This window comes from Pelophylax lessonae (genome assembly GCF_965119305.1).
Source record: "Pelophylax lessonae genome assembly, chromosome: 12".
Lineage (NCBI taxonomy): Eukaryota > Metazoa > Chordata > Amphibia > Anura > Ranidae > Pelophylax > Pelophylax lessonae.
This window is the reverse complement of record NC_138779.1, coordinates 186,152,918-186,175,065: the sequence shown is the minus strand read 5'-3', so window position 1 is coordinate 186,175,065 and position 22,148 is coordinate 186,152,918.

Sequence of the window (22,148 nt, the reverse complement as noted above, 5' to 3'; positions counted from 1 at the left end):
AGCCTTAGAGGAAAAGCAGCCAGGTGTGATACCCAGCTAGATATATACAAGGAAGATCTAAGAGCCATTATAGCTACCCTACACCTCTGCTTGGGATACTATTGAGAAGCCAGGTGTTTTAGCATTACTCTGTGGAAGTAGAGTACCTGCAGTTAGAAGTTGGAATTGACCTTTTCCAGTTGAGCTGTTCAGTTTGTCCCACTAGAAAACACAGCCTAGTGATCTTCTCTGGAAGCCAGGGACTGTTTGTTTTATGTCCTCAGTTCAATTCTACTACAGTTCTGGCCGTCATTTACCACCCCACCCCCATCAAAGTTTATTCCCCTACTAAACCAAAAATAAAACAAAGCCCTTAGACTTGTTTTTGTCTAATGCATGAATGCTGAAAAGTTCCTGCTGCCTGGCTGTGCATGTGAAGGTTGACCTAAAAATTCAGCAGCCCCTAGGGGTTAGCATTACATCTATATGGAACACAACTGGAATGTGGCAAAATGCATAAAAAAATGCCCCAGAACACACACGTCCCCAAATGAGATAAAAAAGGGAAAAAAGCCACTAGAATGCATCGTAAACAGGCCACTCCTGATCATGTCATGTTGACGAAACGCATTGGGCAGAGCCATTTGTGTCATTGCATCACTTCCGGTTTTCAGGATATCAGGTTTGCAGTGCGCAGGGCATCACAGACAGTTTTTTTTTTTTTTAAAGCCTCATACACCTTTTATGTTGTGAGTGCATTTTTATCCTTTTTTTATAATAAAAATCAATGGTATAATACTATGGAAGCTTGCTTTTTGTTCATTTTATTCCATCTGGCCCTGGCATGTGTGAGTAATGGAAGATTGATAAAGGGAGTGAGAAGGAGCCCTTATTTGCTGCTAGCAACCAAAGGAGTTATGTTTGCAAAGCACCATCTGACCCCTAAGGGGTCTTACATTTTGGTGAGTGCAGTTTTGGAGGGGGAGCACACATGGAAGCACATTCATACCTGCATGGAAACAGCATGGTTAAGCTGCACTTATCAAGATCACAACTGAATTTGGGCAAAGAGACTGTTATATGTCCATGTGGATTTATTATTCAAAGTGTAATATTTGTATGGCATTTTTATGTATTTATGTTGTAAAGGATTTGGAATTTACCCATTTTTATATAGATTAATTTAGAGCACTAGTTCAATTTCAAGCACTTTATGTATACACGTTATTTATTCACATTCTAACAAAGGAGGCAAATGGTTTGTAGTCTGGATTTTTCAGATTATTTCAGGATTTATTCATACATGATCTTCACATTATTTTATTTATTTTTCTTTTTATAAATTTTATTATTTTTGGAAGTGTTTTTAATTCATTTATAGCAGGAGGTGTTTTCACTGTTGTATTCACAATACACTACATGTTGTGATATAGATTATGCTTACTTATTGGGCACACCAATATCACATTTAACACATTTTGTTTAGAGGAAGGCAAATTTCCACCAGAGGAAAATAAATTGCAAATAAATTGTAGTGCCACACCTCTTTCTATTTACACATCAAAAACACACATACATCTGGAATGCAGAAATTGTGGTGTGAACCAACCTTTAAAAACAAAACCCTACCAAAAACACACCAAAAAACACATGAACATGCATTTTTCATACGCTTCCATTGAAGTCTTTGGACCCAAAAACACGCCTTCCTGTATGAAAAAAGTCCCTTCACCTCTTTTAAAAATGCACTGCAGGAAACTGGATAGATGTGAACTTGACCCAAAGAAAACCATGTTAAATCAACTGTTGTGTGTTCTTCTGACGCTAAAAACGCACAGGTGTGAACCTAATCTTAAGTACGTGGATTAAAGCGGAGTTCCGGCCATGAAAAACATTTTTCAATAAAAATTCCCCCGGGACAGTCAGGGCTAGTACATTCCACAATGGATAGCCTCTGTACTGTCCCGGGTCACACTTACCTGCAAGAAGAAATACTCACCTTTAAAATTTCTTCTCCAGCGTTGCCATCTCAGATGTGGGCAGCTGAAGCCAGCGCGATCCTCTTCTGCATCCTCTTCCGTGTCCTCTTCTCCCAGAATGCGCCAGCACCGGCGCCACTCGTCACTTCCGGTGCAGCGCCGCATTCCTCCACGGCTTCTGGGCATGCCCAGAAGCTGTTTAGCAGGGAATGTGGCGCCGCACCGGAAGTGACGAGTGTGGCCACAGATATGAACGGTACTCATTGGAAATCAGTACTTGTCATGCAACTTTGCAGTCCCAAGTCGCAGGACAAGTTGCACAAGTGTGAAGGGCGGCCTAAGGGATTTATGTGTGCCAGAGGTGTATTTTGGTTTTTTGCTGCCCTAGGCAAGACTAAAATTGGGCGCCCCCCTTCCCTCTCCTATGTAAATATGCCCCACTCCTTATTTTTTAACGGATATGACTCCCTCCAAAATTGAAGGACTACAAGTCCCAGCATGAACCCCTGAGATCTCAGAGAGAGAGCGAGGGGGGATGAGAGGGGGAGAGATAGGGGGGGTGAGAGAGAGGGGATGAGAGAGAGAGAGAGAAAGAGGTTGAGAGGGGGGTGAGAGAGGGGGGATGAGAGAGAGAGAGAGAAAGAGAGGGGGTGAGAGAGAGAGGGGGGTGAGAGAGAGAGAAAGAAAGAGAGAGGGAGGTGAGAGAGGAGGGTGTAAGAGAGAGAGAGAGGGGGGTGAGAGAGAGAGAGAGAGAGAGAGAGAGAGAGAGAAATAGGGGGTGAGAGAGAGAGAGAGAGGGGGGTGAGAGAGGAGGGGTTGAGAGAGAAAGAGGGATGTGAGAGAGGGAGGTGAGAGAGGGGGGGGTGAGTGAGTGAGTGAGAGAGAGAGAGAGAGAAAGAGAGAGAGGAGGGGAGGGGTGAGAGAGAGGGGGGTGAGTGTGTGTGAGAAAGAGAGGAGGTGGCCAATAGAGTCTCAGATGGAGGGAGGGTGGCTTTTTTTGCTGCCCCCCTGCGAAGTGCCGCCCTAGGCCTGGGCCTTGCTGGCCTTGGCCAAAATACAGCACTGATGTGTGCCTAACTAAGGCTCCATGTACACGGGACGCTGGAAATGGCCGTTTAGGAGCAGTTGGGCGTTTTTTTCAGAAGCCCCTGAACCCATCTACATTTTATCTTATCTGTCCATGTACACCAGGTCGTTTACAGTCATTTGCAGGCAGTTGCGTTCAGGGACTGTTTTTAGAACGCAATTATTTGCGTTCGAACGTGTGTTTCCCGGCGTTTCAAACGCACAAACGCGTCTGAACACGTCCGAACGCGTCTGAACGCGATGACCCGCGTTTAGCGTTCGCGTTTTTCCATTTTAAAGGGGAATAATTTTTTTGACCTCTAGGAACGCTTCTAAACGCAAACGCCCGCAAACGCAGCTAAACGCGTGTACAAACGCGACCGAACGGATGTTTCAAACGTCCTAAAAATTCCAGCATTCAAAGGGACTTTTAACAACGTCCCGTGTACATGGAGCCTAAGTGTAAAGTGTGCTGATTTTACTAATAGATCTCTTTGTTTCTCATCCCTGCTTTATTTATATTATATATCATTAATATTATTGAGGAGTCCTTCGTTCCCTCTGTACCAGGGGCGTAACTACAGGGGTTGCAGGGGTTGCAATTGCAACCGGGCCCCACTCCAGGGGGCCTGTGCGACTCCCCTGTACACCTGGATAGGAGGGGCGCATGGGCAGCATCTAGAGAAATCACTGTCCTCCTTTTTACTCCTGTAGCTGCAGGAGGAAAATGGAGGAGATTGGTTCCTCTGTATGCTGCCCCCACCACCCCTCCTATCCAGTTCACTTGTGTTCTGCTGTCTCTGGGCCCCTGTGTGCTCCCCTGGCCAGGGGTCCGGGGGGCCCTTCATGGTTTCTTGCACTGAGGCCCTGAAGGTTCTAGTTACTCCTCTGCTCTGTAGAGAGCTCTTTGTTGTTTATCAACACAGATCTGGGCTGTGATTGCACCCAGCTGATCAGCGGGTCATGGCAATGAGTCATTGGCTGGGACTTACTGACAGGCTCCTGCTGTGTACAATTACAGAGGGTGCTGGTGGAGAGGGTGCGCGTGTGCGTGTGTCCTAAACCCGGAAGCAGGCAGCGACATACAGGTACGTAACTTTGCCTGTGTTCATTTTCTCCCAGGAGCTGTTAGCCTTAATCTGCTGGTACACACAGCATACTAGCATCTTATGGCAGACTTACCTGGCTAGTGATCTCTAGAGCTCGGACAAGGTCATTCTAGAGCCCAGGCGAACATGCCAAATTGTGCCCTCCCCCAAAAAAAAAAAAAAAGAATGAGCATTATATGTAAATAAAAACCCCCTCCCCCCCAAAAAAAAGATTGAACACTAACCTAAATGCTCACCACCTAAGCATAAATTTCCTCTCCTCCCAGTTCAAATCTGGCCCCTGCTGAATTTCCCCCTCCTAGCACAAATCTTTGTCCCCCCATCCTCACCAGCTCAAATCCTCTCCCCATATGCTCCCAGCACAAACCCCCCCCCCCCCAAAAAAAAATAAGAGAAGAAAAGAAAACGATTTCCCCCTCCTAGCACAAATCCTCTCCCCCCCACTCCAAATGCTCCACATCCAGCATAAGTCCTCTCCCCCAATCCCCCTAGCACATATACCCCCCTCTACCGTTTTTAATTTATAGCACAAACCCACCCAAATCCCCCTCCTAGTATTAATTCTCTTCCCTCATCCCTCCTCCCAACACAAATCCCCCCTAAATCACCCACGAATCCCCCCCACCTCCCTAAATTTGCTGTCCTAGAACAATTTCCCTTCTCATCACGAATCCTCTCCCCCCCCCCATATCCTTGTGGTGCCTCTCCCACCTCACATGATACCACGGTGCCCAGGGCAGCTGCCCTTCCTGCCCACCCATTGTCCCACTATTAGTTGCTGATCGCTGCCATGACTAGTAGAAAAAATAAATAAATAAAAATTCCATAAATATATCCCATAGGGATTTTCTTTTTTTACCAAAAATATGTAGCAGAATACATATTGGCCTTAATTTATGAAGACATTTCATTTTTACATTTTTTTTTTTTTTATTGGATACGTTTTATAGCAGAATGCGAAAAATATTGTTTTTATTTTATTTTTTTTCAAAATTGTTGACCTTTTTTTGTTTATAGCGCAAAAAAGGAAAACCGCAGAGGTGATCCAATACCACTAAAAGAAAGCTCTATTTGGGGGAAAAAAGGACATAAATGTTATTGGTGTGCGGCATCGCACAACCGCGCAATTGTCAGTTAAAGTATCGCAGGGGCCGGATCCCAAAAAATGGCCTGGTCATTAAGGGGGGGGGGGGGTTAACCTTTCCGGAGGTGAAGTGGTTAAAACATTTTTTTTTTTTTTTTTTTTCGTGGAGGTTTAATTCTGCTTTGACTTGTACAACCAGATTGCAAAATGTTTGGCCAGCTTTATTGATTATGTTTTTTTTTTTTAATCAGTATAGGCAACCCTGATATATTACTTGTTCTCATTTTAGTAAGATGCTCGGCCAGCACACTTTTTAACTTTTTTGACCACTTCATCAGTGTAGGACGTGGCCACTGGTTAGAGTGTTCACCAACATACTTAAGAGGTACAGTAATCACTCACAGCTTATGTTAATATTTACAAAGAGTATTATTCACTTTAGAATTTGTATTGCTCCATAATTTATCTACACATTGTTGGTGCGCCCCCCTGTGGCCATCTGAATGTCAGGCAGGCCTTCACAATAAACATCTGGGTTTAAAAGAAAAAAGATCGATGTATTCCTAAAGTATATTTAAACCCTCGCCTTGTAAAACAGCTCATTCAGTTTTACTACTTCAGCCCTGGAAGGTTTTATCACCTTCATGACCAGGCCATTTTTTTGCTATTTAGCACTGCGCTACTGGTAATTGCGCGGTCATGCAACGCTGTACCCAATCAAAATTTATATCATTTTTTTCACATAAAATAAGCTTTCTTTTGGTGGTATCTGATCACCACTGGGTTTTTTATTTTTTATTAAATTAAAGAAAAAAGACCAACACTGTTATGCTATAAAACATATCCAATGAAAAAAAAATAAAAAAATAAAAATTCTTCAAAAATGTGGTCAAAATGTATTCTGCTACATGTCTTTAATTAAAAAAAAAAAAAAAACCCAACCAGTGGATAATCAGTGAAATTAGGGAGGGGAGACAATGCTCAAAGATATTTGTATGTGTCTTAATATACACCATTAACTTCAAAATATATATTGACAATTCACATAAATGATACCAATACATTTAAATCATGACCTATAAAAAGTGAACCCCCCAACTGGTTCTTCAAAGTGCTAAACTTAAAGTGTCCGTGCTTGGTAATAAATGATTCAAATATAAGGTGCTGGTGCAAATGTGCAATAAATCAAGGTAATAATTCCAAAGTGCTGCGTGCTCAGTGCAAAAAAGATCTCTTTTTCTCCTCTCCTTTTTTGGTTTCCCGTTTTTCCATTTTCCTCTTCCCCCCTTTTTTCTTCCCCCCCCCCCTTTTTTCTCCCACATTTTATCTCTACCTATTTTTTAGTTCTTTCTTTCCCTTTTTTCCCTTTCACTCATCTTGGGTCCTTTTCATTTCTTTTGGATGGTGGCTTGGATGCCTTGAGCCCCCACCCATTCCTTCGGTAGGTCTTCTCTCCTACCTAGAATTGATTACTCAATTGGGATGTTGGTACCTCATTATAATTTTTTGTACATCAAACACTTTAATCTCATTCAGTGCAAAAAAGGAATGTCCACATGCAGGATCAAACACTGGGGGGAATCCGCCACCGAGTTGTGCACCCACTTACCAGAAGACCCCTTGGGGTGTAGCTCGTGTAAATGGCCTTTGGAATGGTTCCTATTCTTCCCAGAGCCGTTTCCTATGTGAATCCCACTGAAGTGTGTTTGAGGGTCCGTTCCGCTATCCTGAATGAGCCGGATAGTACGTCCACTGTATGTCCCCTTTTGTGGATGTGGTGGTCTCAAATAGGGCACAAGAAAGTAGGGAGACTCATGGTGTAGTATGTATTAACATCGTTTAAATAAAAAGCAGTAGTCACTTACATTTAAACTCTGAAAGTACAGCTCAAACCCGGAAGCAATGCAATGGCCGGTATGCGTTCCGGCTGTGTTCCAGTAGCAGGAAATGACGTGGGCGTAGTACGTGACCCGACGCATTTCGTCATCAAACGTATGACGTCATCAGGGATCACCGTACTACGCTCCCAAGGACCATTTATACACCTACGGAGCATGCGATAGGCCGATTGAAGTCCGCATTAGGTGGAAGACAAATTGTGATTGGGCACCCAGTGGACAATAGACACCAGTACATTCTAAGAAGTAACATATCGCGCCACCTAGTGACAATTTTAGATATGGAAAATTTTACACCTTTTTAAATTCCTGGCTGCTCATCTACAATAAATAAATAATTATCAGAGCATCACATAGTGCTCACACTGTGATAATGAATGGATAATTAATAAATAAGGTATATAAATGTGCCAAATATACATACATCAAATTTAACCATGAGTTATCATTTTCAAACCATCAAATATTGATTTAATAAAAAAATTTAAATTTAAAAAAACCTCTCATTAAAATATCATATCATATTAGCCATAAATACATTATATTATATTCCATAATAAATTTTATTCTAATTATACCTCCCCACATATACAAATCTATCAATAATTTATTCATGAAATATTAGCTATTATTAATATTGGGGGTATGTATAAATATAAACATTATAATAACAAATTCAAAAATTAAAAGATTTTAATATTGTAGATGCTGTAACTTTCAAACAAACCAAACAATGGGATGTATACTGGAATTTTTTATTTATTTTGTTTATACTAGTAATGGCGGTGATCAGTGACTTATAATGGGACTTATAATGGGATTGAGAAGACAGTGATTATGGCTATAGTGACTGCTATAGCCGCTAGCGATAATCGTAAGAGAATCCAGCAGGCTGGTTGTACTGAAGTTAATTGATCGATCCACTTGATACATTCAGCCTGCCCATCAATGGTCCGAACCGTGTATGGCCAGCCTAGGTTCTACAAACATCTACTTGCCATTATTGATTATTCCATCATTAAGATGCATAGATTTTAAAACATGCATACAAGCACAACTTTTGTATTCTTGTTAAAAAAAAATAAATAAACATAAAATGTAAAAGAATTACACATTTATGGATTGCTACCAAGGCTGACAAGATTCTGCTAACATAGAAAGTAAAGGGGAAATGAACCGTGATTTCAGTTCTTCTGTTGTTCCATTTGAAAATAAATTTCTCTACAATACCTATAGGTACAGAGGACAGGGGCTTGTTCTAATGTGCTTTTACTTCCTGTTCAGAATATGTAAATACTTAAAGACTCAGGGAGCACCAAGGTCATAGGGGGACACAGAATAGCACAGATTACTCAGAATGAACTGAGGTGCACCAAAGACATAGGGGTGTACAGAGGGGCACTCAGAGGTGAGCTGGAGGCACAGGGGCTCACTGGAGACAGGGTGCTGCATGGGGACACAGAGGCACTCAGAGGTGAGCTGGAGGCACAGGGGTGCGTTGGAGAGAAGGTGGTGCAAGGAGACACAGGGGCACTCAGAGGTGATCTGGAGGCACAGGGGTGCACTGGAGAGAAGGTGATGCAAGGAGATGCAGAGGCACTCAGAGGTGATCTGGAGGCACAGGGGCTCACTGGAGACAAGGTGGTGCATGGGGACACAGAGGCACTCAGAGGTGAGTTGGAGGCACAGGGGTGCACTGGAGAGAAGGTGGTGCAAGGAGACACAGGGGCACTCAGAGGTGATCTGGAGGCACAGGGGTGCACTGGAGAGAAGATGGTGCAAGGAGACGCAGAGGCACTCAGAGGTGATCTGGAGGCACAGGGGTGCAATGGAGAGAAGGTGGTGCAAGGAGACACAGAGGCACTCAGAGGTGATCTGGAGGCACAGGGGTGCACTGGAGAGAAAGTGGTGCAAGGAGACACAGGGGCACTCAGAGGTGATCTGGAGGCACAGGGGCTCACTGGAGACAAGGTGCTGCATGGGGACACAGAGGCACTCAGAGGTGAGTTGGAGGCACAGGGGTGCACTGGAGAGAAGGTGGTGCAAGGAGACACAGGGGCACTCAGAGGTGATCTGGAGGCACAGGGCTGCACTGGAGAGAAGATGGTGCAAGGAGACGCAGAGGCACTCAGAGGTGATCTGGAGGCACAGGGGTGCACTGGAGACAAGGTGGTGCAAGGAGACGCAGAGGCACTCAGAGGTGATTTGGAGGCACAGGGGTGCACTGGAGAGAAGGTGGTGCAAGGAGACACAGAGGCACTCAGAGGTGAGCTGGAGGCACAGGGGTGCACTGGAAAGAAAGTGGTGCAAGGAGACACAGGGGCACTCAGAGGTGATCTGGAGGCACAGGGGTGCACTGGAGAGAAGGTGATGCAAGGAGATGCAGAGGCACTCAGAGGTGATCTGGAGGCACAGGGGCTCACTGGAGACAAGGTGCTGCATGGGGACACAGAGGCACTCAGAGGTGAGTTGGAGGCACAGGGGTGCACTGGAGAGAAGGTGGTGCAAGGAGACACAGGGGCACTCAGAGGTGATCTGGAGGCACAGGGGTGCACTGGAGAGAAGATGGTGCAAGGAGACGCAGAGGCACTCAGAGGTGATCTGGAGGCACAGGGGTGCACTGGAGACAAGGTGGTGCAAGGAGACGCAGAGGCACTCAGAGGTGATCTGGAGGCACAGGGGTGCAATGGAGAGAAGGTGGTGCAAGGAGACACAGAGGCACTCAGAGGTGATCTGGAGGCACAGGGGTGCACTGGAGAGAAAGTGGTGCAAGGAGACACAGGGGCACTCAGAGGTGATTTGGAGGCACAGGGGTGCACTGGAGACAAGGTGGTGCAAGGAGACGCAGAGGCACTCAGAGGTGATCTGGAGGCACAGGGGTGCACTGGAGAGAAGGTGGTGCAAGGAGACGCAGAGGCACTCAGAGGTGATTTGGAGGCACAGGGGTGCACTGGAGACAAGGTGGTGCATAGGGATACAGAGGCATTTAGAGGTGAGCTGGAGGCACAGGAGCGCACTGGAGACAAGGAGGTGCATGGGGACACAGAGGCACTCAGAGGTGACCTGGAGGTACAGGGGTGCACTGGAGACATGTAAGCACACAGAGGAGTACTGGAAACACAGGCAAAGCCAAAAGGCAAAGCTGGAGGCTCAAGAGTGCTCTGGACGCAGAGGCGTACTAGGGTTCAACTGTAGTACACGGAAGAGGCACTGAAGACAGAGGACATTGAAGACACACAAAGGGGTAGAAACTCAGGGTTCAGATAAGTCTCCGGAAGCACAGGACACCCAGGTTAGGTTTTGAAATGATGAAAGTTTTTCCTAGGCACCAATAATGTCTCATTTCGTGGGATGAAAATGAAAGCCCTTTGGTATCTCCAAAATGGAAATATGGGTACCCCTCATGGTGGCTTCACCATTTCTAATATTTATTTATTTTCATACCAATATTTGTGTTCATTAACTGTGTATATCTGAATGAAGGCATACAGTGTTTGGATTTGAATGTAGATTTGGAATTTCAAGTACTGACTTCTAAGAACTCTGACCACATTTTCTTAAGTCTATGAAAACTGCATTTAACACCTCCAGAAGTGCCACATACCTGCAGAGTTTGGAGATCTGCTACATGGTGGAGTTTTTGGGACACAAACCACCAGAAAGGTAAGTATACAGTACATCTGCTATTCCAGAGAGTGGCTGTAGTCTAAAGCGGAGTTACGGCCTTGGAAAAGATTTTTCAATAAAAATACCCCCGGGACAGTCAGGGCTAGTACATTTCACAATGGATAGCCTCTGAACTGTCCCGGGTTGCTCTTACCTTTTAGAAGAAATACTTACCTTGAAAATATCTTGTCCAGCGCTGCCATCTCAGGTGTGGGCAGCTGAAGCCAGCGCGTCCTCTTCTGTGTCCTCTTCATCCCAGAATGCGCCTGCACTGGCCCCGCTCATCATGTCCGGTGCAGGCGCGTCATTCCTGCACAGCTTCTGGGCATGCCCAGAAGCTGTTTAGCAGGGAATGACGCGCCTGCACTGGAAGTGACGAGCGGGGCCGGTGCAAGGGCATTGATTCCTGGGAGCGATGACGTTCAGCTCCCAGGAATCAATGCAAGCAGGAGGTGACGGCGTGGGCCGCGGCCGCAGAGGGAGGAAGTGGAAGAAAGGTGAGTATATTTTCTTCAATAACAAGGTAAGTAAACAAAAAAAAAAAAATCGGGACTATCCATTTCTTTTACAGGTGACACTGAGCAAGCGGATGGCCCAAAGTGGATTTTGAGGCCGAAACTCTGCTTTAAAGCGGTAGTATCCCGCTTTTTTACACTTTTACCTACAGGTAAGCCTATAATAAGGCTTACCTGTAGGTACAATTAATATCTCCTAAACCGGCGCGGTTTAGGAGATATTTGCAGTGCATGCAGCCACTCACGCGAGCAGCGCATGCGCTCTGAAGGTCCGGGGGGACCTTCAGTTTAGCTTGCCGGGAGCTTGCCGGAAAATCACGCGGGAGTGATGTCATCGCGGCTCCGGCCAATCACAGCGCCGGAGCCACCGAACCCGGAAGAGACGGCGAGGGATCATGGGGGCGCCCGCAGCGATGTCCGGGGGTCCGTGTCGGGGCTTCATTCTAAGGTAAGTAATACATAATGAGCTAGTATGCGATGCATACTAGCTCATTATGCCTTTGTCTTGCAGGTGTTTTTTTTTTTTTTTACATTTTGGGTTTACAACCGCTTTAAGTTGGACATCGTAATGACAAGAAGTCACTCAATAAATTCCACCTTTAACGAAAATCTTTTCTGGTGAAAATACTGTATCTGTGAACTCTTGTGAGTCCAAATGCTCTTTTCTTGGTGACACATTGTGTCATGTACCTGGTGGAGATCAAGCCGTAGAGGGGGCTTCTCTTGCACCTCTTGTCCAGCACCCCTGGTAGTGATGACAGGAGGTGTAAGGACACAGAGTGGCACGAGGGCCGGTATGACAGGCTACGCCAGCTGAGGTTTGCAGGAAGAAGATGACCATTGATCACCAGGCAGGAACTGGAACATGGTGAAGCTTGATCAGCATGCTGGAGCATAGCCAGGACACAAGCGAAAAGGTAATCGACATCCGGGCAGCGAAAGTATAGGAGCATAAGATGGAACCAGAGTCAGGATACAGGCCTGAGTCGGTACACAGTCGGGCAGTGAGGCACAGAAGCACAAGACAGGAGCAGAGTCAGAATACAAGCCAAGGTCACAATAGGCAGGCAGGAATCTAGAGATTGGTCAGGGACAAGCTGGGTCAAGCATGGGTAGGCAGATAAAGCAGGCACAGGTAAAACAGGAACTAGCTGCAGACCACCCAGCAATCTGTTCACGCGCATATGCACATTTCTTCTTGTGCACACGCTAACTTGTTTGTGCATGCATGCTAATGCCTGTTCTGTATTGACCCCCTGCTCATAATTATGAGCATGAACATGTAATGGCCTTATGGTTCCAACTGAGCTTCTCTTACACATTGCCTTTAATTTAGTAATTTCCGTGAACGTTCTAACTACAGGCTGGTGAACAAGAAATGATAAAGCCAACGGAATCCTAAAGTAAATATTTCACAAGACAGAATTTCACAGAAGGAAAGGTCACCTCAAACAAATTCCACTGATAGAGTACAACTTTGTTATTAGACGTGCAGACAGGATGGGGATAGAGACACGTTTTATGTTTTTTAACAAGGCATATGATACAACAAAGGACTCTTGAAAGTGACTTATTATACAAGGTAAGATTTAACCTTAAGAAGTAGATTGGGGGCAGAACACTTTAACCACTTAAGCCCCGGAGGATTTGGCTGCTAAAGGACCAGGGTTTTTTTTGCGATTTTTTACTGCGTGATTTTAACGGACAATTGCGCGGTCGTGCGACGCTGTACCTAAACGAATTTGACGTCCTTTTTTTCCCACAAACAGAGCTTTCTTTTGGTGGTATTTGATCACCTATGCGATTTTTTGATCATGCGCTATAAACAAAAAAAGAGCGTAAATTTTGCAAAAATAACAATATTTTTCACATTTTTTTATATGAAATTCCCCAAAAAAAAAAAGTAAAAATCAAAATTTTTTAACATTTTTCGGCCAATTTGTTTTATGCTACCTATGTTTGGTAAAAAAAATCGCAAAAAGCGTATTTTGATTGGTTTGCGCAAAAGTTATCGCGTTTACTAACAAAGAGAAAGATTTTTGTCATTTTTGGTGTTTTTTTTTTAACGCGTAATGGTGGCGATCTGCGATTTTTTTTTCGGTACTGCGACATTGCGGCGGACAGATCGGACCCTTGACTGACATTTTTGACACTTTTGGGGTTACCAGTGACATTACTGCAGTAATCAGTGCTATATATATGCACTGTTACTGCAAAAATGACACTGGCAGGGAAGGGGTTAACTTTATTGGACAGGGAGGGGTTAAGTGTGTCCTAGGGGCGTGCTTTCTACTGTGTAGGGACATTCCTATTGGTGTAAAAGCAAAGATCAACCGTTCTACATAGTAGAACGGTCAGATCTTTACTTTTACACAGGGAGAACTGACAGGCAGCTTGTTTACACAAGCCGCTCTGTCTTTCTCCCTTCACAGGAGCGATCGCAGTGTGACTGGCGGACATCGAGTCCGCCGGTCACACGCACTGACTTGCCTGTGAACGAGCCGCGGCGGGCGCGCGCCTCGGCGGGCGCGCGCCCGCCCGCGATAGGCTCGCAAGTCAGTGACAGGCGAGTGACGTACCGATACGTCACTCTGCCTGGCCGGGGCTGACCGCCGCAGTATATAGTCGTGCGGCGGTCGGCAACCGGTTAATAGGACATGAACTCTGGAAGCATTGTGCTGAAAATGCAAGCAGAGGACAAAGAACAAGTCACCAGTAGTGATGACTGAACTGACCAAACTTCAGTTTGCTGGATGTTTGCCAAAAACCCTCAACATACCACTTAAAGAGGTTGTAAACCCATACAACATTTTTTTTTTGCAACCTGTAAGAGAAAGACATAATGAGCTAGTATGCATCGCATACTAGCTCATTATGCAATACTTACCTTAGAACGAGCCCCCGCCGTCCCGCCCGCTTACCTGAATGACGGGCGACATGTCCAGTCGCCTGTCTTCCGGGATCGCGGCATCCAGCCATCTGATTGGCTGGAGCCGCGGTGACGTCACTCCCGCACACGCACGCGGGAGCCGACAGTCACGGCACGGGGCTCTGAAAAAACGGCACCAGTGGCCGTTCCTTCAGAGCGCATGCGCCAGTGATGTCACTGGCTGCATGTAAGGTAAATATCTCCTAAACGGTACATGTTCAGGAGATATTTACAGTACCTATAGGTAAGCCTTATCATAGGCTTACCTATAGGTAAAAGTGTCAGAGGAGGGTTTACTTCCTCTTTAAACCCCACTGATGTCTATAGGAGCAAACTTTTCTGCTCTTTTTAAAAGCCAATTTGCAAGCTTTTGGTGAAAAGCTTCACAAGGTGATGTTGATCAAACATCTTTACAGATCCTCCCCCGGGTGTAATATGCGATTGCTGGAAAAAAAAGATCTAAAGGTGGTATATACCTTTTGGGTCCACTAATATTCCCAATTCCAAAAAAGTTGGGACACTGTACAAATTGTGAATAAAAAAGGGAATGGACTAATTTACAAATCTCATAAACTTATATTTTATTCACAATATAGTATAGATAACATATCAAATGTTGAAAGTGAGACATTTTGAAATGTCATGCCAAATATTGGCTCATTTTGGATTTCATTAGAGCTACACATTCCAAAAAAGTTGGGACAGGTAGCAATAGGAGGCCGTAAAAGTTAAATGTACATATAAGGAACAGCTGGAGGACCAATTTGCAACTTATTAGGTCAATTGGCAACATGATTGGGTATAAAAAGATCCTCTCAGAGTGGCAGTGTCTCTCAGAAGTCTAGATGGGCAGAGGATCACCAATTCCTCCAATGCTGCGGCGAAAAATAGTGGAGCAATATCAGAAAGGAGTTTCTCAGAGAAAAATTGCAAAGAGTTTGAAGTTATCATCATCTACTGTACATAATATCATCCAAAGATTCAGAGAATCTGGAACCATCTCTGTGCGTAAGGGTCAAGGTTGGAAAACCATACTGGATGGCTGTGATCTTCGGGCCCTTAGACGGCACTGCATCACATACAGGAATGCTACTATAATGGAAATCACAACATGGGCTCAGGAATACTTCCAGAAAACATTGTCGGTGAACACAATCCACCGCGCCATTTGCCGTTGCCGGCCAAAACTCTATAGGCCAAAAAAGAAGCCATCTCTAAACATGATCCAGAAGTGCAGACATTTTCTCTGGGCCAAGGCTCATTTAAAATGGACTGTGGCAAAGTGGAAAACTGTTCTGTGGTCAGATGAATCAAAATTTGAAGTTCTTTTTGGAAAACTGGGACGCCATGTCATCCGGGCTAAAGAGGACAAGGACAACCCAAGCTGTTCTCAGCGCTCAGTTCAGAAGCCTGCATCTCTGATGGTATGGGGTTGCATGAGTGCGTGTGGCATGGGCAGCTTACACATCTGGAAAGACACCATCAATGCTGAAAGGTATATCCAAGTTCTAGAACAACATATGCTCCCATCCAGACGTCGTCTCTTTCAGGGAAGATCTTGCATTTTCCAACATGACAATGCCAGACCACATACTGCATCAATTACAACATCATGGCTGCGTAAAAGAAGGATCCGGGTACTGAAATGGCCAGCCTGCAGTCCAGATCTTTCACCCATAGAAAACATTTGGCGCATCATAAAGAGGAAGATGCGACAAAGAAGACCTAAGACAATTAAGCAACTAGAAGCCTGTATTAGACAAGAATGGTACAACATTCCTATTCCTAAACTTGAGCAACTTGTCTCCTCAGTCCCCAGACATTTACAGACTGTTATAAAAAGAAGAGGGGATGCCACACAGTGGTAAACATGGCCTTGTCCCAACTGTTTTGAGATGTGTTGATGCCATGAAATTTTAAATCAACGTATTTTTCGCTTAAAATGATACATTTTCTCAGTTTAAACATTTGATATGTCATCTATGTTGTATTCTGAATAAAATATTGAAATTTGAAACTTCCACATCATTGCATTCTGTTTTTATTCACAATGTGTACAGCGTCCCAACTTTTTTAGAATCGGGTTTGTACAAAAAGGGGGAATGGGTTAAGAAGCCCAGATATGTGATGCTAAGGGGGCATGCCCCTAATTTAGACCAATGGCCCCCTGAGTCAAAATGGCCACAGGCCAATGCACTTACCCCAAGAAAGTTCCTGAGAGGGGATTAATGCTATGCACCAAAGGACAGCATTGGCGCAGAGATCCCAAAGTTCCAGAGAGGGAGAAAAAGGAAGGAGAAGTGACAGCTTTCTCATTTTATTTCCCACCAACTCTTATACGGTATGTCCTGTGCATCTAAATTAAGAACGTATGCAACAAATGTGACCTCACAGCATGCACTATGTGACGAAGGTGCGCAGGGGCTGGTCTGTTGTATTCCACTCTGCAAAGCAGAAAACAGTTCCCAACAGCAGATGCAACATCACAATAAGCAGGGAAAGGGAACATGCATGCATTTGGTAAAAAAGCTATTAGTAGTCATCTGACCCATCCATGTTACAGTGTGTTTGCCCCATTGCCATCAGGGAAAAGATATAGGACACTCAAAACACACACAAATCATTTGAAGTATAGTTTTTTGTTCCCTAGGGCTGCATTGTCTATAAACTGATCAGGTAAAAAGTTTTAGAAATCTTATGAGAAATTTTAAAAAAGATTTAGAATTTTTTTAATTTAACCACTTCCCGACCGGTCACGTTGACCGTACTGCGGCAAAGTGGCACGATTCCGTCCAGCGACGTAGACCTAAAGACTCCTCCCCCTGTAGGCGGCGCTCACGCGCCGCCGGAAGCGCGCTCCCGCTGTTTTCTTTCACAGCGGGAGTCAGGCCAGGGGAGGAGCGGCGGCGATCGCTGCTGCTCTTCCCCGATCATCGGGGATCGAGTGTGGAGATCCGTCCGCTTGTGTAAACAGAGCGGGCGGATCTCCTAAGTGACAGGCAGGGTCAGATTGCAGGGTTCAGCATAGCTGAACCTGTGATCTGTCCCTGTGTCACTCAGTCACCTCCCCCCACATGTCAGTAAGCACCAGGCATACATTAACCCCTCCCTCTCCAATAAAATTAACCCCTTCCCTGCCAGTGTCATTTTTACAGTAACAGTGCATATGTATAGCACTGATTACTGTAGTAATGTCCCTGGTACCCCCAAAAGTGTCAAAAATGTCAGTCAAGGGTCCGATCTGTCCGCTGCAATGTCGCAGTCCCGCAAAAAAAATCGCAGATCGCCGCCATTACTCGTTAAAAAAAAAAAAACACCAAAAATGACAGAAATCTTTCCCTTAGTTAGTAAACGCAATAACTTTTGCGCAAACCAATCAAAATACGCTTATTGTGATTTTTTTTTTACCAAAAATATGTAGCAGAAAACAAATTGGCCTAAAATGATAAAAAATTTAGACTTTTAAATTTTTGGGGGGGGGGGGGGGGGGAATTTCATATAAAAAAATGTGAAAAATATTGTTATTTTTTCAAAATTGTCACTTTTTTTTGTTTATAGCGCAAAAAGTAAAAATCGCACAGGTGATCAAATACCACCAAAAGAAAGCTCTGTTTGTGGGAAAAAAAAGGACGTAAATTTCGTTTGGGTACGGCATTGCATGACCGCGCAATTGTCAGTTAAATTCGCACAGTGCCGAATCGCAAAAAGTGGCCCAGACGTAAGACAGCAAAATCCTCCGGTGGTAAAGTGGTTAAAGTAGAAGTCCACCCTAACACTAAAATCTCTAAATCTACAGGCATCAACGATCTAAGCAAAAAAGGGTAAACAACTGCGCTAAACCAAAAAGATTGTAAGCAGCAACTTCAAGTGTGACTATCACCTCAAAAACAATGTATAAATATAAGTTGCGCTATATAGTGAAAACATATATGATAATGTAAAAAAGTCCAGAGATAAAGTCCATATAAAGGCAAACAGCACGTCTGACGAAATTTTCTGTACAGGTACCGCTTACCAAAGGCTAATGATAAATAGGCTCAAAGTTTCAAGTGATCCACAGGAACCAGATCTCAGACGGACTCCGTATGTTGAATGGATCTCCTCAGTGTTGAGTGATCATGTGAAATGAAATAAAAAACGCCATAGCGTAAAACCACAAACAAATAGATGTAACACCCCAAGTGATGGGAATATCAGAAAGGTGCTGTAGTAGTGATAGTAAAGAACATAAACACCTCCAATCCTGTGAATAATTCACAGGATTGGAGGTGTTTATGTTCTTTACTATCACTACTACAGCACCTTTCTGATATTCCCATCACTTGGGGTGTTACATCTATTTGTTTGTGGTTTTACGCTATGGCGTTTTTTATTTCATTTCACATGATCACTCAACACTGAGGAGATCCATTCAACATACGGAGTCCGTCTGAGATCTGGTTCCTGTGGATCACTTGAAACTTTGAGCCTATTTATCATTAGCCTTTGGTAAGCGGTACCTGTACAGAAAATTTCGTCAGACGTGCTGTTTGCCTTTATATGGACTTTATCTCTGGACTTTTTTACATTATCAACGATCTAAGACTAACCTACTAGTATGTGTGTGCGTGTCTGTGTTGAGAAATGTTTTTTTTTTTTTTTTTTAAATGCTGTTGTAAGTGCCGGTTCACACTAGGTCGCTTCGACTTCGGGGGCGACCTGTGAAGTCGAGTGCAGCACGACTTTGGCGCGACTTGCACGGACTTCATAAAATTAATGTCAATGCAAGTCGCCTCCAGGTCACCCCGAAGTAGTACAGGACCCTTTTTCTAAGTCGGAGCGACTTGTGTCGTTCCTATTAGAACCGGTTCTGTACTACTCAATGACCGCGACGGTGCACGACTTGCCAGGCTGACCAAGTCGCCTGACAAGTCGTATTAGTGTGAACCGGCACTAAAGAGTATCTTGAAAAATGTTGTATACAATGACAATAAATGTACTTTGTTATCTTATCCTATCTCATCTAAAGGGCGTTGGTAGCTGGACCCGTGTCACCAAAATAATGACTTCCAGCTGCTGCAGCTGGGGGTTCAGGTGGGCGAATTGGCTGAATCTGGCCATTTAATTTGCCTGTTCGGAAAACTGGGAAAAGCTCGGGTTTGGGTTGAACTCATGGTTGGCCCAAACTCAAAGCTCATCCCTTGTCACCAGCATTGCTTGTGGTGTTCCTGGAGCTCACCCTAACCCTTTACTGCCTTACCAGGTCTTGTTCTGCACTGTGTTTCTGTGTGGAGGTTGCCACCTTCGGAGGATTTATGACAGGCCCAAGGAGATTCCTGCACTGCAGGTCGTTAGGTAGAGCTTCTTTCCCATCCAGAGGAACAGGGAGAAGCACAATGGTGACATCACTAAATCCCATGACCAAAGTCTACTGAGACTAGCAGCCAGAGGCAGCAGTGATGCTAAAGGAACATTAAGAACACTGTTTTATGGGAGGAATTCAAGACAAAAGGAATGTTTTTAATGGTACTGCTTATGCAATTAGCATTTATAGATATCCCCTATGACAGCCTTTCACAGAGGAACCCTTGAAATAACTTTCCGGTCTCAGGGAACCCCTGCTATAAATTACTATATACGCAACCCATGATATGTTAGTGTTATGAGGCTGGTGGAAGCCTGTCGTGCAGAGAAGGCTTACCGTTGCCGGTGGGCAGAGCTTGGATGGAAACCCGAGGTGAGTAGCACACGCTAGCCTGAGGTGCGGGGTCTAAGCATCCACCGGTCTTCACCAGAGCCTCTGATGGTGAGGATGGATTTGGCTGCAGGTGGATACCAGGTTGCGATCCCCAGGGTCGCCCCACCAGAGGGTAACCGGTCAAGGTCCGAAGATGGATGAGCCGACAAGGAGAATCCAGAAGAGTAATTAAAACGAGCCGCGGTCAGGACGGGCAGCAAACAAGCGAGGTCAGGGACGAGCCAAAGGTCAACAGGTATCAGACAGGAATCAACAGGAAGCAGGTTCGGGAACACAGGAGAGCTGAAGACAACACAGCAAAGTGCAAATGCACCAGCTGCCTTTAAATAGGCCTCCTTTGGCGCCAAACGTCTGGGTCAACGTGTGAGAACGCCTAATGTGCGTGGGGTCACGCACGTTAGCGAATGCGCATGCGCATTGGCTAATGCGTATTAGCCAGGCGCTAATTCGTACATGCGCATTAGCCAATTAGCGTTTTCTAACAGTTAGTGTGATGGTCAGTGGGAAGAATGCTCTTTACACTTGTGGTCATTAGGAGGAATTACCCCCTTACAGATATTTAAAACGGTCAATGATGTCAGTGGGAACTTATCTGAGAGGCAGAAATTGCTTAAGGAACCTGTAGAAACCTCTGAAGGAACCCTAATTGAAAAACCCTGCCCTATAACATAGCAAATCTCAACTTTTTGAGTTCAAGGCCACTCTAAAATTATTTTGCTGTCCTTATCAGCCAAACCCCAAATACCTGCCTTGCATCTCCAATGTTTCTACTGCAGAAAAAAAAAAGGGACCCGCTAGAGAACAGCCAACCGAGATCTGGGCGCAGTTTGCCTAAAAGAGGACCCCAGCTTTAGGGCTCTTTCACACGTGCGATCCGATCAGATCCGCCTGTCATTTTTTTAGGCGGATCTGATCGGATCCTCCATGCAGCTCTATGGGGCAGCGGATGTCAGCGGAGACACCTCCGCTGACACCCGCTGCCATCCGTATCCGAACCTGTCCGGGAAATCCGGACGGATGGAAACCCTATTTTTCCATCCGTCCAGGGATCGGATCGGATCGGATGAGAGCGGACAGGCGGTCCGCTCTCATCTGATCCCCCATAAAGAGCAGCGGGAGCTGTGACACCTCCCTCTCCGCACTGCAAGCGGAGACGGAGCTGTCATCCGCCGGCTCAGCGGGGATTGGTGGATCGATCCCTGCTGAGCAGCACGGATCCGCCTACGGAGGACCGTGTGAAAGAGCCCTTAAAGAGGTTGTAAACCCGTGCATTTTTTTTTTCCACCCTGCAAGAGAAAGCCATAATGAGCTAGTATGCATCGCATACTAGCTCATTATGCAATACTTACCTTAGTACGAGCCCCCGCCGTGCCGCTCACTCACCTCTATGACGGGCGACATGTCCAGTCGCCCGTCTTCCGGGATCGCGGCATCCGGCCATCTGATTGGCCGGAGCCGCGTTGACGTCACTCCCGCGCACGCACGCGAGAGCAGACAGTCACGGCACGGGGCTCTGAAGGAACAGCACAAGCGGCCGTTACTTCAGAGCGCATGCGCCAGTGACGTCACTGGCTGCATGTAAGGTAAATATCTCCTAAACGGTACATGTTTAGGAGATATTTACAGTACCTATAGGTAAGTCTTATCATAGGCTTACCTATAGGTACAACTTGCAGAGGAGGGTTTACTTCCTCTTTAAGGTCTCTTAGATCTGGCATGTTCTGTGCAGGTATGTGTGCTTTTATTTACATGGAGTATTTTTTTCTTTCGGTTTACTGGGCTGTTAGCTTGGTCCATGGAATTCCAAATGTTTATCCTTCAGGCCCTATTCATTTGTGCTACTGTGCTGACACATCCCAGTGAAATACTTTGTCACTTCTGTGTATACTCCTCTACTGTGTCACTTCTTTACAAACCATCTAATGTATATTTAGATTCTCAGTTGGATTTTCAGAGCTACTCTGATTGCTTAAAAGCAAGGATATGGAGCTACATGTTGTTAAAGTGAGTATGATTGTTCTGGGTATATATATATAATCTGGCTTACATCCAGACTGTTTAATATACAACTTTTCCGGAGTTCTGTCCTACCTCAATGTGTGTCTCCGCTGGTGTCCAAAATACAGCTCAGTAAGACCAGCCTGAGATGACACATCTGTTATTTCTATTTTTAAAGTATAGGGTTCC